Raw genomic sequence first — 15,092 nt, 5'->3', positions numbered from 1 at the left:
GGGACACTCTCCCATGTGCTGCAGCTGATGAGAGTCAGAGCCAGCTCTCCAGCTCTCAAGACCTCAGAGCCAGCTCTCCTACCTGCCATAGGCAGCAAGGGGTAGAGAGCATCTCTCTCTTGCCCATGCCACCATATGGTAGATAAGGGATGGGGACAGATATTCTATGTTCATGTCTCAGGGCCTGCTCACCCAAACCTACCCCAACAGTGTCAAATATACTGTGCTATCCAGGCAAGGTATAGGGACTGCTCTCCTGAGAGCTGCAGTGGTGAGGGGCAGAATCAGTTCTCTCTAGTGTGGCAGTCAGTGAGGGGCAGGGCCAATTCTGTGCAGCCCTATCCTCTCAGATAACAGAAGCCACCGACCTCAACATAGATCACAGCTGTGGCTGGACCAGGGACCCAGACAAAGACCTTGGCAACAGTCCAGGTCTTGACATCACTATGGCCCTGAGTGGCAAGCAGGCCGCTCAGTTCAGCCTGCTCTTCACCACCTTCACCTCTTCAGATCTGCCTCTCACCACAGGATGTAAACTAATCTGTCTGTCTGGGTTTTTTTTGTCTATCTGTCTCTCTCGTGCTTTCTCTTCCCCATCTAAAAGCTAGTTATGAGTGAGACATATATTTGTCTTTCTCCATCTGGGTTACCTCACTCATTTTTTTCCTAGATTCATCCATTTGCCTGCAAATTTCTTTCTTTTTTTTAATTACTTAAAAAAAATACCAATCCAAATTCCCACTCCCTCCCCTCCTCCCACTCCCTCCACACACCCTCCCACTCCAAACCCTCCAATCTTAAGAGAGGGCCATGCACCCGCCCTGTGGAAAGTCCAAGGCCCTCCTTACTATATTTAGGTTGAGCAAGGCTTACATTTGAAGAGAACAGGATCCCAAGAAGCCAGTACATGTCATAGAGACAAATCCCAGTGTCACTATCAGTTTGCCTGCAGATTTCAAGATATCATTTTTTTTTTTTTACTGCTGAGTAGTACTCCATTGTGTAAATGTACAACATTTACTTTATCCGTTCTTCAGTTAAGGGGCATCTAGGTTGTTTCCAGGTTCTGCCTATTATGAATAACGATGCTACATGAGCACATGTCCTTGTGGTATGACTGAGTATCTTTTGAGGCTTAGGACCCTCTTATTTAGACAAAAGGGGGTTGTAGGAACTACTTCAACTGATAGCCTTTTATATACCAGCCCATTTTGGGCATGGTCTCAGGTACTATAAGGGCAGATGAAAAGTATGGGCAGTCCCCTTTTTCTGTTGGATTCAGTTCCCAGTTTCCAGCACACACAGAGGACTGGTGATCATTACCGCCCACTGTGAGCTTATCTCCAAATAAATAAACCTTTGCTATATTCCATTCTGGGTTATTGTGGAACTCTTTGATATACCTACACAAGTGTTCATAGGTATGTGGATTCATACAGATTCAATGCAATGCCAATCAATATCCCAGAAAAATTCTTCACAGACCATGAAAGAATAATACTTAATTTCATACAAAAAAAAAAAACCTCAGGATAGTGAAAGCAATCCTGTACAATAAAGGAACTTCTGGAGGCATCACCACCCCTGACTTTAAACTCTACTATAGAGCTACAATAATGAAAACAGACTTGTATTGGCATTAAAACAGACAGGAGGACCAATAAAATAAAATCAAAGATCTGGTTATCAATCTCCCAATCAGTCTTAATGACATTGGGCAGACCCATGTTTTCTCCTTGCCTCCTGGTGCAGGCCACCTTGGATAACATCATGTTTTTCTTAATAATTATTCTCAGTTATTGTCTTCATTTACATTCTTGCTTTCTACCTAAGGTCAAATTATTTTACAGATGTAAATATCAACTATTCTACTTCTAGTTCTGTGATAAAGGGCATTGCAGTGGGCTGTTTGCCAACGTTGCCAATGTGCCTTTTAGTTTGTACTGTTTTCAGATCATAGCTACTCTATTGGCATGATTTCAAAGTAAATATACAGAAATTCAACATTCCTAGTACTGGTGGTCTTGCTGATCTCAATATTTGTGGATATTACTAATACAAAATATCTGTTCTAGAACATAAGGAAGTTCTTAGCTTAAAAATGTATAAGCTCAGATATGACAAGGCAGAACTCTAATGATGAGGAAATGCAACTGTGTTGGAAGATGACCGGCCAGATTGGGAGGATTTGACATTTGTTGTTTAGAAGAAATGACCAGTTACATTCGTCAAGATGGAATCTGTGTTTTCAGTTATTAGTTGATGATCATTTTTTCCTAATTCTTTGGCTCAGACAAGCAAGTTAAAGCAGAGTAGAAATGAAGATATGTGGGTTCTAATATGAGGTTTGATTTGCAAGGCCTGCTTCATAAGATCAAAGCAACTAAATTACTACTTTTTTCAGTTCTGGAAGTGACACACTCAGTACACTAACACCATAGTCCTTTGTTGTAATTAAGTCCAACTAAAAGAGAACAGAGCCAAAATGAAATGAAGTCATTTTGAAACACATACTATTACATACATGAGTATCATATTTACATCATCTCTACCTATACTTGTCTCCCTACTCCAACTCCTCACATGGCCCCAAAGTCCCTCTCAATTTAATAACCTCTATTTTAACTATTATTGTCTTACATATTTATATGTTAAGTCTGGCATTGGTAGTGCACCCTTTTGATCCCAGCACTTGAGAGGTAGAGGGAGGCGGATCTCTGAGGTTGAGGTCAGCCTGGTTTACAGAGTGAGTTCCAGGACAGGCTAGGGTTACACAGATAAACCCTGTCTCAAAAAAACCCAACAATAATAAAGATAATAATAACAATGATGATGATAATAAGCTTTATATGCAACACACATATATATTGTGCTGAAGGTTCATTAGTTTTGCTCATATGTACATATGTTTATGGATGACTACTTGGTGTCTGGGAGCTTAGCCCAGGAAATGACTGATCCTCCTCCTCTCAATAGCAATTAATTACTTGTAGCTCTTCATCTAGGGGTGGGACCATAAGGGAATGTGTTACAGCTGTGGAGTTGCAGAGATACCCTGACTTATTGGGAAGCCAGGTTATACTTGGAGCCGCAATAGGACAGCTCTGGAGGGGTAGAGCCTGGAGCTGCAATAGGACAGCTCAGCCCTGGAGGGAAAGGTATCCTGACTTATGGAAAGCCAGGCTACCTGAAGCTGGGGTGCAGGAGGGGGTGATCTCCTCACAGGATATAACAATCCTCTCTTCTGGAGAGTGGCTACAACTGAGCTCTGCTCTGTTCTCCTAAGGAATGTCCAAGCAGCCCTAGCAGCTTCTTCTCCTGCCCAAGATGTTACTTCTTTTGCTAACACTCTTCCTAAGGAAAAGCCCTTGCAGAAATGTAGCAATCTCTTCTGGCCCTGGTGAAAAGTTCGTACTTTTTCTCCTCCACCTTGCTCAGCACTCCTAGGGGAGCATCTTAGCAAGGTTTTTCAGCTCGGTCCCCTAAAGGATGTCCCCAGCCAGGTTCTTCTGTTCTGCACCAGGTAAGATGCTCACCCAAGACTCTTTTGAGAAAGAGATTGATTTGGGAAGGAGTCCAGGAGAATGGCTATCTCTGCCAGGTAGGGATTAATGTCAGCCTTAGTGAACGGACAGAGGGGTTTATATAGGGCTTTTTAGGGGTGAAGTTTTCACAGAGAGAAGAGGGATTGGTTAGTTTAGTTGGTCAGGGACAAAAATAGCTCTGATTTCATGGCCAAACCGTGTTTCTTTCACTGGTTCTTCTTAGCCTTTTGACACTAATCTTAGGACCAGGGCATATGTTCTAGAGACAATGTGTATTTCTTTGGCATTTGTTTCAGAGTCGGAGCATGTTTGTTTGGTCCTGGGTTCAGGAATAAAGATGCTTTGTTTCCAGGCTCAGGCCACAGATCCAGGGTGTATGTCTTTCACTGGCTCTGGGTTTAGATTCAGGGTGCTCGGGAATTGGTTGATTTCCTGACCACAAAATGGTTGGTTCAGATGGGCAGTTGGACAGTTTGGCAGGGGCAGAGATGGCTCTGATTTCATGGCCAAACTTTGTTTCTTTTGCTGTTTTTTTTTCTTTTGATTCTTATCTTAGGACCAGGGTGTATTTCTTTCACTGAATCTGATTCTAGGGAAAAAGTGTATTTCTTTGACACTGATTTCAGAGTCAGGGCATGTTTCTTTGGTCCTGGGTTCAGGGATAAAGATGTTTATTTCACTGGCTCAGGTCTCAGATCCAGGGTGTGTTTCTTTCACTGGTTCTGGATTCAGAGTCAGGGTGCTCAGTGATTGGCTGACTTCCTGCTCCAGTTGTCCCTTTTACCCTACAGGGACCATGTGCAGTTCCCCTCACACTAAGAAGTCAACTGGTTTTCTTGTGAAGCTCTTGTTTAGGGTAAGATTTTGCAGTTGCAGCTCCCTGTTATATAAAGAGGACACCATCTGGTAGCAGATATCCTGGTTCTCTGGCTCCTACAGCCTTTTTGTCCCCTCTTCTGCTATATTCCCTGATGTCAGTTGTAGGGGTTGTATTGTAGATTTATCAAGTGAGGATGGACACCCCTCTGTTTTCACTCTGTAATTTGGAGAGTTAGAGATTTCTACAATTGTCTCTATCTACTGCAAAAGGATGCTTCTCTGATGAGAGGCAAGAAGTGCAATTACTTTGGGTACAAGTACAGGTGTTTATAATGCAGTTATGAATTACACTGGTTTGGGAATATGGCAGTAGTAGGTTTTACCTCACCACTCATAGGTAGTTGACTAGGTTTATAACACAAGGCATGAATTCCTACCTATGGCACGGGCCTTGTGTCCAATTAAGTGGCTGTTGATTACCCAAGGATGAAAGTAGCATTGTTGCACTCTTGGATATATCGTTCCAGGACAATCATTGCTGCCATTTGTAGGCTTCATAGGTTGGCATTCTCCTTTGGCAGCTTTCATAGCACCTTCAAATACTATGAGAGCAATCCTCAGAGAGGGACCCCAGGTCAGCACCAGCTCAACTCCTCCAAGCCCTGTGTCTTCAAGTTTTGGAAGGCAACCGAGGGCAATGGCCATAGCCTATATCATCTGGGGAGTCTACTGGAATACCCTGAACAGTGACTGGGAGGACAATTTCCCATGTCTGGCACTAAGATATATATTATAGTATTTATACATTAACTATTATTATATAATACACATGCCATACATATATCATATATATGTAATATATTGAAAAGGGAAGGAAATGCTGAGGGAGAGGGAAGGAGGAAGGATAAAGAATCCTAATGAAGCTTGAAAAAGCCAAAGACAAATGCTAGTATGTGGGGGTTTTTTATTGATTTTAGTTGAGCTCTACATTTTTCCTCTGCTCTCTTCCCTGTCTCTTCTCTCCCCTTCAACCCTCTCCCATGGTCCCCATGCTCACAATTTACTCGGGAGCTCTTGTCTTTTTCTACTTCCCATATAAACTAGATCAATGTATGTCTCTCTTAGGGTCCTCATTGTTGTCTAGGTTCTCTGGGATTGTGATTTGTGGGTTTGTTTTCTTTGCTTTATGATTAAAAACCATGTATGAGTGAGTACATGTGATAATTGTCTTTTTGGGTCTGGGTTACCTCACTCGAAATGATGTTTCCTAGCTCCATCTATTTGCCTGCAAAATTCAAGATGTCGTTATTTTTTCTGCTATGTATACTCCATTGTGTAAATGTACCACATTTTCCTTATCCATTCTTTGGTTGAAGGGCATTTAGGTTGTTTCCAAGTTCTGACTATGATAAACAATGCCACTATGAACATAACTGAGCACATGTCCTTGTGGCACGATTGAGCATCCTTTGGATATATACCCAAAAAATGATATTACTGGGTCATGAAGAAGGTTGTTTCCTAATTTTCTGAGAAATTGCCACACTGACATCCAAAGGGCTGTACACTGAGAAAAACAATTAATAAATGGGACCTCCTAAAACTGAAAAGTTCCATAAGCAAAGGATACGGTCAACAAGACAAAGCGACAGTGTACAGAATGGGAAAAGATCTTCACTAATCCCACATCAGACAAAGGTCTGATCTTCAAAATATACAAAAAACTCAAGAAAACTGTAATCAAAAGAACAAATAATCCAATAAAAATGGAGCAGAGGCCTAAACAGAGAACCCTCAACAGAGGAATTTAGAATGACTGAAAGACACTTAAGGAAATGTTCAACATCCTTAGTCATCAGAGAAATGCAAAACAAAACAACTCTGAGATTCCACTTTACACCTGTAAGAACAGCCAAGATCAAAACCACTGATGACAACTTATGCTGGAGAGGTTGTGGTTTCTTATTTCTGATAAACCTACAACACTACAACCTAACAGGCAACATTTATTTCTGATAAACCTACAATACTACAACCTAACAGGCAACATTTATTTCTGATAAACCTACAACACTATAACCTAACAGGCAACATTTATTTCTGATAAACCTACCACACTATAACCTAACAGGCAACATTCTGAGCACACAACTAACTTCAGGCTCTTATGTCAGATTACTTCCAACTGAACAACAGAGTTTTAAATTTCAAATGCTAAATACCATGTCATATAGATAAATGACTAATTCTGAGCATGAGAAATGGAAAAGTTTGTTCTGATAGTGACCGTGTCCATCTTGGTATATTATAATATACTAAGTTACGTCCCTCGGTTGTATAAAGACCAAAGAAGCAAAATCAAGTGAGTATGTAAAAGGAAGCAAACAGAGGGGGTAAAATAATATATAGAAAGATCTAAAAAGTGGTCATTCATCTATTAATAATGCCAGTTGTGTGTGTCAGAAACAGCATAACTAGATGATGAGGGTCAGTCCACATATTCTAGAATATGTGGGTATAATTATAGTGAAATGCAAAACCAGAATTTTGATGCAAAGAAACTATCTACTTGGGGATGCTCTACCCTTCTCCATTCACATGGATACAGAAGGAAAGAGTACTTGGAAGCGCACTTCTCCATTCACATGGATACAGAAGGAAAGAGTACTTGGAAGCGCACTTCTCCATTCACATGGATACAGAAGGAAAGAGTACTTGGAAGCGCACTTCTCCATTCACATGGATACAGAAGGAAAGAGTACTTGGAAGCGCACTTCTCCATTCACATGGATACAGAAGGAAAGAGTACTTGGAAGCGCACTTCTGGTGGCCTGTAATTTGGTGACAGATTTCTGAGGAATTGTGCTCATATTTGGAGGGACACAAGGACAAAAAAGACTTTCGTACATAGAGGATGTTCTAACAAATGCATGTGCGATCCTGATAAGCATTTTGCTCAAAGGGAGAGGAAAATGGAAAGGCTCAAAGTCTCCACACAAACCAATCTTTTTGATGAAAACGTATTTCTTTTTTTCTCCTAGTCTCTACAAGACACCACACAAAGTGCTCATTTATGTTTTCTTTGTTTTCATCCCAAAGCTAGGAGATCAAAGAGTTAATAAAACCTTTTTGCCATAGAAGGTCATTACAAAACTAAATGCAGCAATTCAAAGTGGAAAATAGAATGACTGCCAAGGAGATGGTTAACGAAGTAGCAGTCTAGATGTATTCTTTGAAGAACATTTGCAGACTCATTTGATTGCTTTAGCGTGCACAGGGAACAATGTGTCTGCGTGGAGCTAACACTGACTGATGGTTGTGTTGTGCAGCACAACAACTAGATCAGTAGGAACCAGAAGTGCATTTGATATAGAATTACCTAATGTTGCTGAAAATATTCATGGATGTTTTGCATAGCAAAATGGTATTGAAAAATTCCACACCTTGTCCCCCTTGGGCTTAATTAAATTTCCAAATATGGGACACAATTCTATTCATTTGAAAATGACTATTTTTTCTATTTTTTCGAGACTTGATCGAGTTATATAGCAAGATGAAGGTGTTTTTTTTTTTACCTCCCCTGAGTCACATCAGTTTCTCTTTCATTCTTCCTTAGTATTAACACATTTAGAGTGGGAACTTATAAAGAGTGTAGAGTTGTGGCTTTAGACATTGCCTGTCTTACTGTGTGTCTGTTCAAAAGAGACTAGGGCACTAGACCCTAATTTTAATATCACATGTCACAGTCTGCTATCCATACTTTGAATCTTGTGGCCTGTTTCAAATGCTGAAACCTAATTGCTAATAAAATATAGAGACACAAACAGGTGAGTTTTTGAAAGGCACGTGAGCCATGAGCACAAAGGATGAAGGATGAACCTGGTGATCAAGAGTTTGCTGGACCCTTCTGCCATTTGAAGGCAAGCTCAATGACACTATCTATGAATCAGGAAAGGAGACCCTCATCGGGCATCAATCTGCTGTTGGTCTTGGTTCTAGCTTCCAGAACCCCGAGAAACAAATTTCTATTGTGTATACATTGCCCAGTGTGAGGTATTTGTTATAATAATCCAGATTACAACACTCTAGACCTGAAATCTCCGCTTCAGGATCGATTAGACAGATTGCTTCCTCAATAAGGAACAGTGGCACAGCCTTGGGTATCAGAGCGGTCCATCGTCTAGTAGATTTGTAGTTGTGTTTCTTCCATGTTGAAACAAAAGGGCTTGCCTCGAGGGATGTTTTAGGGACAGACAGCAATGCACATATAGTTAAATGTTCAGGCAATGCTTTTTAAAAGAATATAATGTAATATAGTAACAACATTGAAATTTTAAAATGAGTAAATTAAGCTAAGCACTGGAGTTTTTAATTATCTGGAGACAAACAACTGACCTACTTCACTATAAAATGAACGTTTTGAGCATTGCTGCAAGCTGTGCTTCCGCCCAGCAAAGGCCTTTCTTCCCTTCTTGCACCAATGGCATATGTGATCTTCCTGCAAGGCCACCGACGTGCAAATCTGGACAGCAAAATGAAAGGGGGTATCAGGCAGCGCAGAGCTCTGTGCCTCAGGAAAGGAAACTGCCCTCCAGCTCATAAAAGGGCAATTGTACTCAGCACCACTTATCCAGTGCCAACAATCTGGCAAGACTTCTATTCAGTTTTATACCAGGGCTCCAGCAAGGTGACCCCAGAGTGAGGCTGAGGTCAGGGAAAGGTCACTGCCTGAAAAATGAAACTAGTCAAATGGAAAGAATCCCAGGAATGGGGGAGGCTGGCCATCCACAGTGTAACCTAATGTAGAAGGTAGCATAGAATGGCATTTGAAAGGAAATCCTATTGGCTGCTGCAAGCTGCCACGAGAGTGCTTAGAAATGCGGTTACAAAAATCACCATTTTATCGTGTAGTTTCTTTCTATTCCGTGTTCTCTTCTTTTTAGCTTCCTCTCTTGCCTCTTTTCTTTCTCTCTGTCTACCATCACCCCAACTTCCAAACCAAAGACAAGGTACCAGTAATGATGCAGTTCAGTCACACTGTAGAAAGCCCAATTCAAACACAGGCAGTCTCTTTTCTCCTCTTCAGAATCTGCCAGTGTCTTCCTCCACAACAGCATGACACACACAAGCCTCCACAATGATGTTGGTCAGAAGTTCTTTGGGGGTAAAGGAAGCTTTGTGATTGGAATGTTCATTTGCTCTGTCTTCTCTTAACTTCTCTTATCTCATGAGACACAAGTGGATGCTCACAGTCAGGTGCCCATTTTTAAGAGAAGGCAACAAAAGAAAAGCATATGGGTTCATAGTTAACTCTTTTTCACCTTCCAAAAAAGCAATAAATGGCATTTCTTTCTTTAAACGGCCAAGCAGAAACTTTTCATAAATAAATCCACAAATAAAATCATATCACTTTAAAGATATAAAGAGAGTACATATAGATTGAAGAGGAGTTTTATTTTAAAGAGGTCACCAAAGCCAAGCTGGCCAAGCTGTGTATGCTGACTGTTTGCTAGTCATTTGATCCTTTTCTTTTAGGGAACATAAGAATCATCAGGTTAGGAAGTATTTGTCTGCTGTTCTTAAGTGTGTAAAAAGATAGAAGAGTTCTGACTTTTGTTTTATATTTGTTATTGACTTCAGATAAGAAAGTTAATTTTATATAAAATTACTTTGAAAAATTACTTTTAAGAGAATAAAGTTCCATAGATCATTCTCAGAAGGTCTTATAAGTCTTTTAATATGAGATCTTTAGTTTTTATTAGTGTATTATAAATTATTTATCTTGCAAAAATACATTAAAATAGAATTAGAATGTTTATGACTCATGATACTAAGTCAAAAATAATATAATAGTATTATTCACAAAGAAATGTAAATTGGCTTGAAAGAACATTTTTGAGTCAGCTTCGCATTAAACATTGAACAGAAAAGTTGACTTATTTAAAATAAAGCTAGTCACTGCATCACTACGATGCATGTAAACGTTTCTTTGTAAATAAGGATGAACTGACAATGCTTGAAAGTATTGTTCATCAAAATCACAACAAGAAGCCAAATATTATGAACATGCAAAATTCCATGTTTATTTAATATCCATTACGTCGCTGGTTCATTGAAAACAGACTTTGTGAAGACAAATAACATTTCTGATGAACATAAACAATTTCATACAGTCAAAATGCATTCTGCATTTTCACATGAATAAAGCTGTCATTATGCAACAGTTCCAGCAATAAAGACCTTGCCTGGAATTGACATGGGATTCCTCAACGCTGCAAGGTAGCCTGGGCCTCCATCCGGCTCTGGCGGAGAGATGAACAGTCCACATCCAGGAGCCTGGAGACCAGCACAGCCACACTCACTACTGGCAATCTCCATCCAGGGTCTGTGTTGACCTCCAGAGCACTTGCTGCCGTGGGCAACTTCTCAGAGGACACGTCCAGAGCTCCAGACTGGCATTCCTAGCACAGACATTTTTGGAAAGTTAAAAGCAATGTACCAAGAATTCAAAAAGGCTCAACTCTGGTTGAGTTCATCCACAGTATTACTAGTTATTTATTCTTGTAATTGCTTGTATGCCAGGCATTGAGTTAAGAACATTTACTAGCTCATAAAATGAACAGAAGACTCAGACAAATAACTGTAATCATGTTTGCTCCAGAGCTAAAAAGAATGAATATAGGCTCATAGGCAATAGGTGATAGAAACAGATGGGCATTTTTAAAAGATTATTATTTTTACATTATGTGCATTGGTGGTTTTGCCTGCATATATTTCTGTGTTAAACTGTCAGATCTTGGAATTACAAAAAGTTGTAAGCTGCCATGTGGATGCTTGGAATTGAACCCAGGTTCTTTAGAAAAGCAGTCCTTGCTCTTAACCTCTGAGCCATCTCTCCAATGCAGATGGCTCTTTGTATCATCAAGAACAGCCCTGGAAGAGCTAGTGGCTTCCTCTGTCCAATACTGTTAACTAGCTAAAAATACCCTCAAGGTCATTCACAGTTACTTGATTCTTTTTCATATAAACTGGGAAGCTAAAAATCTTGATGGTCTTGAAAGGCCTCTTTTTTCTTTCTTTGATCACATTGTTTTCTCCTAATTTTCTCATTTTATTAATTCTTTGAGAAGTTCATACAGTGCATCCTGATTCCCATATTTACCACCACTTCCTCTACACGTTGTGTCATGTTTTGAAAACAGTCAACTGCAGTTGGCGATGCCCTTGTGCTCTTGCATGAGTGCCCTTCCACTGGAGCATGGTCAACCCACCAGGGCCACACCCTTCAAGAAAGCAGATTGTCCCTATCTGAGCAGCTCTCAGTTGCCAACAACTCCTTCATTCCAACCTCCCCTCCCCCTGCTGGCTTTTCTTGTGTTCTGTACTTACAGAGATACTTTTTGTGCTCTCTCAACAGCTGTGGATTAATTTGTACATTCTAAACCATGCCACAAACCTCTTTGCTCCTAGATGTGGTCATATGATAGCTTCTGGCCAATAATAACTAAGTTGCTAGAGAGGCTCACAAGAATAATTTTTATTTTTTTTTAAAAAAATAAGACAGATTGGGTATGGTAGTTCATGTTTGTAATCCCAGTACTCAGGAGGTTGAGACAGAAGGATGCACTTGCCTACATGGCAAATTATAATCAACCAGGACTAAACTGTTTCAAAATAATACAATGACGACAACAACAAAACGTTGGATATATAAAATAAAAGATGCAGGCTCAAGATCTTTCCACCTTCCTCCTTATACATCCTGGGTTATCCATACTTGCACTTCTTGATTCATATTTTTATTAAGCTATATTAATTTAACTTCCCCCTACTTGTGGCTAACAGTAATGAATCATCTGAAGCATTTTATAAAGTATTAGACTAATCAGGGAATATCAGAGATAATTAATTACTAATACTTGTTAAAGGATAAATGAATTGTATGTCTTATTTTTGGGATATTTGGTACTATATTTTTACAGCTGAATTGGTGTCAGGTACATTTTTCTGCCTATGAGAGCACACACTCCCATTTGAGAAATGGCTGTTGGTTCTTCTCCTTACTATTTGGACAGGAGGAATGGTTACAGTTCTTGCCCTCATTAGAAAAAATCCACAACTAGAATTGCTTGGGGCCCAACTGCCACAGGAAGACATATTTGAGGAGAGAAAATAAGTTATTGCTGGAGAAAGTAGTATACTCAAAAATTTATTTAGGATTTGCCATTAAATTAAATGTGCTGTTTTCCCTTCTTTTGTTAATGACTAAAAGAAATCTCATCTCCAGCATGTGATCTCAGACAAGGCAGCCCCACCATTTGAAAATAGTTAATCCATTATTCTGCAAACTTATTAGCACACAACATATAAAGATAGCAAAACATCACACTATATTCTGTGGAGACTTGCAATGACTGGGATATGAAGTAAGAATGGGAAAATGCTTCAGGGATTATACAAAAGCCCTACTGGAGTTAAAAGGTCATTACACATTTTCTGACGGACAAAGCTGGTAGAGAAGGTAGCCACTCTTCCAAGGCTGTGAGCTTCTTGAAGCCAGTGGCTATGGATTACAGATGTTTATCTTCCCCACAGAGTCTAGAATTCCAAATTAATTTGCAACTATTTGACTAGAAAACAGTTTTTGATATATGTTATGTAATTTCATAATAACGTAATGATTTTATCAACCTAAACAACTTATGTTTTTCTGGAGGCAACTTTGCTGCATTTACCATTAAGCACAATGCTTGGACTAGAAGGCAACCGTGACGAGAACAACCAATACTGTGGCTGATAAGATGAAGGAGTGTAGCCCCGACCCTCACCGTCTCATGATGCAGTCTTTTGCTGTGTATTCACCAAGCATCTTCTAAGCACCCCAGAAGACATATAGGTTATGTGCTTCTGGTATAAAGGAAAGTTTTCAGGAAAGTGAAGCTTGTGGCATTAACTATTTCAATATATAATATCAAATGTACTTATTGTAAATCAAAATGATTAAGAAAAGGGCAAAAGAGGTGGTTCAACAGTTAATCCATAAGTATTCACTGCTTTTGTAGAAGACTGGAGTTCAGTTCTCAGTACCCTCATTCGGTAGGTGTGCTTACAAATCCTTTAACTCCAGCTTCAGGGAGTCAAACCTTTTCTGGTCTCAGTGGGCCCTGTACTCACTTGTACACAATCACACACACACACACATACATGTAAGTACACATAGTTAAGTAAAAATCAAATATTTGAAAAATAATAATATCGAAAATTTCTGAAGCAATATGTGGGCTTGGCTTAATTTTTACGTATGGCTGTGAGGCTAACACTGCTGCCACATGTGAACACATGCAATTCAGAAAAACAATATACTGTCCCAAGTAACAGCTTTAGTCCACTCTTGGACCCCAGAATTCTTTGCACCTCTCTATCAGATGACACTGGCATGTTATTTTGCCTAGTTCCAATAAACGGAGTAAAGAGGGTGACAAACCTACAACCCAATCACTGCCCTGAATCCCTCTTTTCCAACAAGGACTTTTTCTTAGCAAGAGGTCTTCTGAGGAGCCATTCTGATAAAGAACGCATTTACTAAAGTCAGACTTCTCACTGAGCGTGCCTGGACAAGAATCAGAGCGATTTTCTAAAGGTCTTCAGGTCATGTACTTTTCAGTGCCCCATTTTTCTCCTCTTTAATGTCCATTTCAAAGGAGCATTGAAGTAACTCCAAGCACTAGGGATGCTCTGGGGTGTTTAACACTTGGTGAATCTTGTGTCCAGGTCATTGGTTCAGGTGCAAAAGCACATGACTTTCTCTTCTGCTAACTCGTGGCTTCACCAGAGTCTTGAAATGAACATGCCTTTCTATAACAGTGTTCATTTCTGTGCTTGCAGTCGAGCTTCTGGAATGGAGTCAGCTGAGATGGCTGTTACTGAGAACAGCTGCTCCCAAGACGCGGTGTGTTCCCTTCGCTGTGGCAAAGACAGAGGGATATAAGTTCTCACATGAAGGGGGATTGTAATATTCTTTAAGGTCCTTCTTGGGAGGCAGTGCAATAACTCAACAGGTAACAACATTTGCTGCCAAACTTGCCAACCAGAGTTCCATCTCCAGAACCCGCATGGTGGAAGAAGAGAATGGACTTGCACAAGACCTCTGTATGTGTCATCCCACTAAACACAAAATAGATGTAAAAAAATGATTCACAGAAACATTTCTCTCCATCCCTCAAGTTTGAGACAGGAAGGATTAAGGTGAACAGCAGAAAAAAATGAAAAAAGAATATGGTAACACAGGTCTATACTAAATTAGAAAAATATTAAAAACATGGTCAAATGGGTCAGTAACTAAAGGTGACATCGACCCTGGATCATAAAGGTGAAGACTGAAAGAGAAGACACTTAGTGTAGAATATGGGCATTGTAAATTAGCTTTTACCATCATTTAATGTTTTCAACACTGCCTTTAGTTACTATTAATAAAGAAGAAAGATCAGGTGGATTTCTATGGATGAAATTAATACCTTGGTTTCTAGATTGGACCAAAAGTGCTTTAAAAACTTCTTTCGGTTTGGTTGTGCCAAAGAGGTAGAGTTTCCACTGTTCGCTGTTGAAATGCATTACTGCCAGCAGCAATCACATCACCTATGATGCAGTGACACAGAAGGATACTGCATCCCTGTCACAGAAAGACACTGCATCCCTGTCACAGAAGGACACTGCATCCCTGTCACAGAA

Source organism: Microtus ochrogaster, chromosome 19 (genome assembly GCF_000317375.1).
Source record: "Microtus ochrogaster isolate Prairie Vole_2 chromosome 19, MicOch1.0, whole genome shotgun sequence".
Classification (NCBI taxonomy): domain Eukaryota; kingdom Metazoa; phylum Chordata; class Mammalia; order Rodentia; family Cricetidae; genus Microtus; species Microtus ochrogaster.
The sequence above is the reverse complement of the archived record's forward strand: the minus strand, read 5'-3'. Positions refer to the sequence as shown.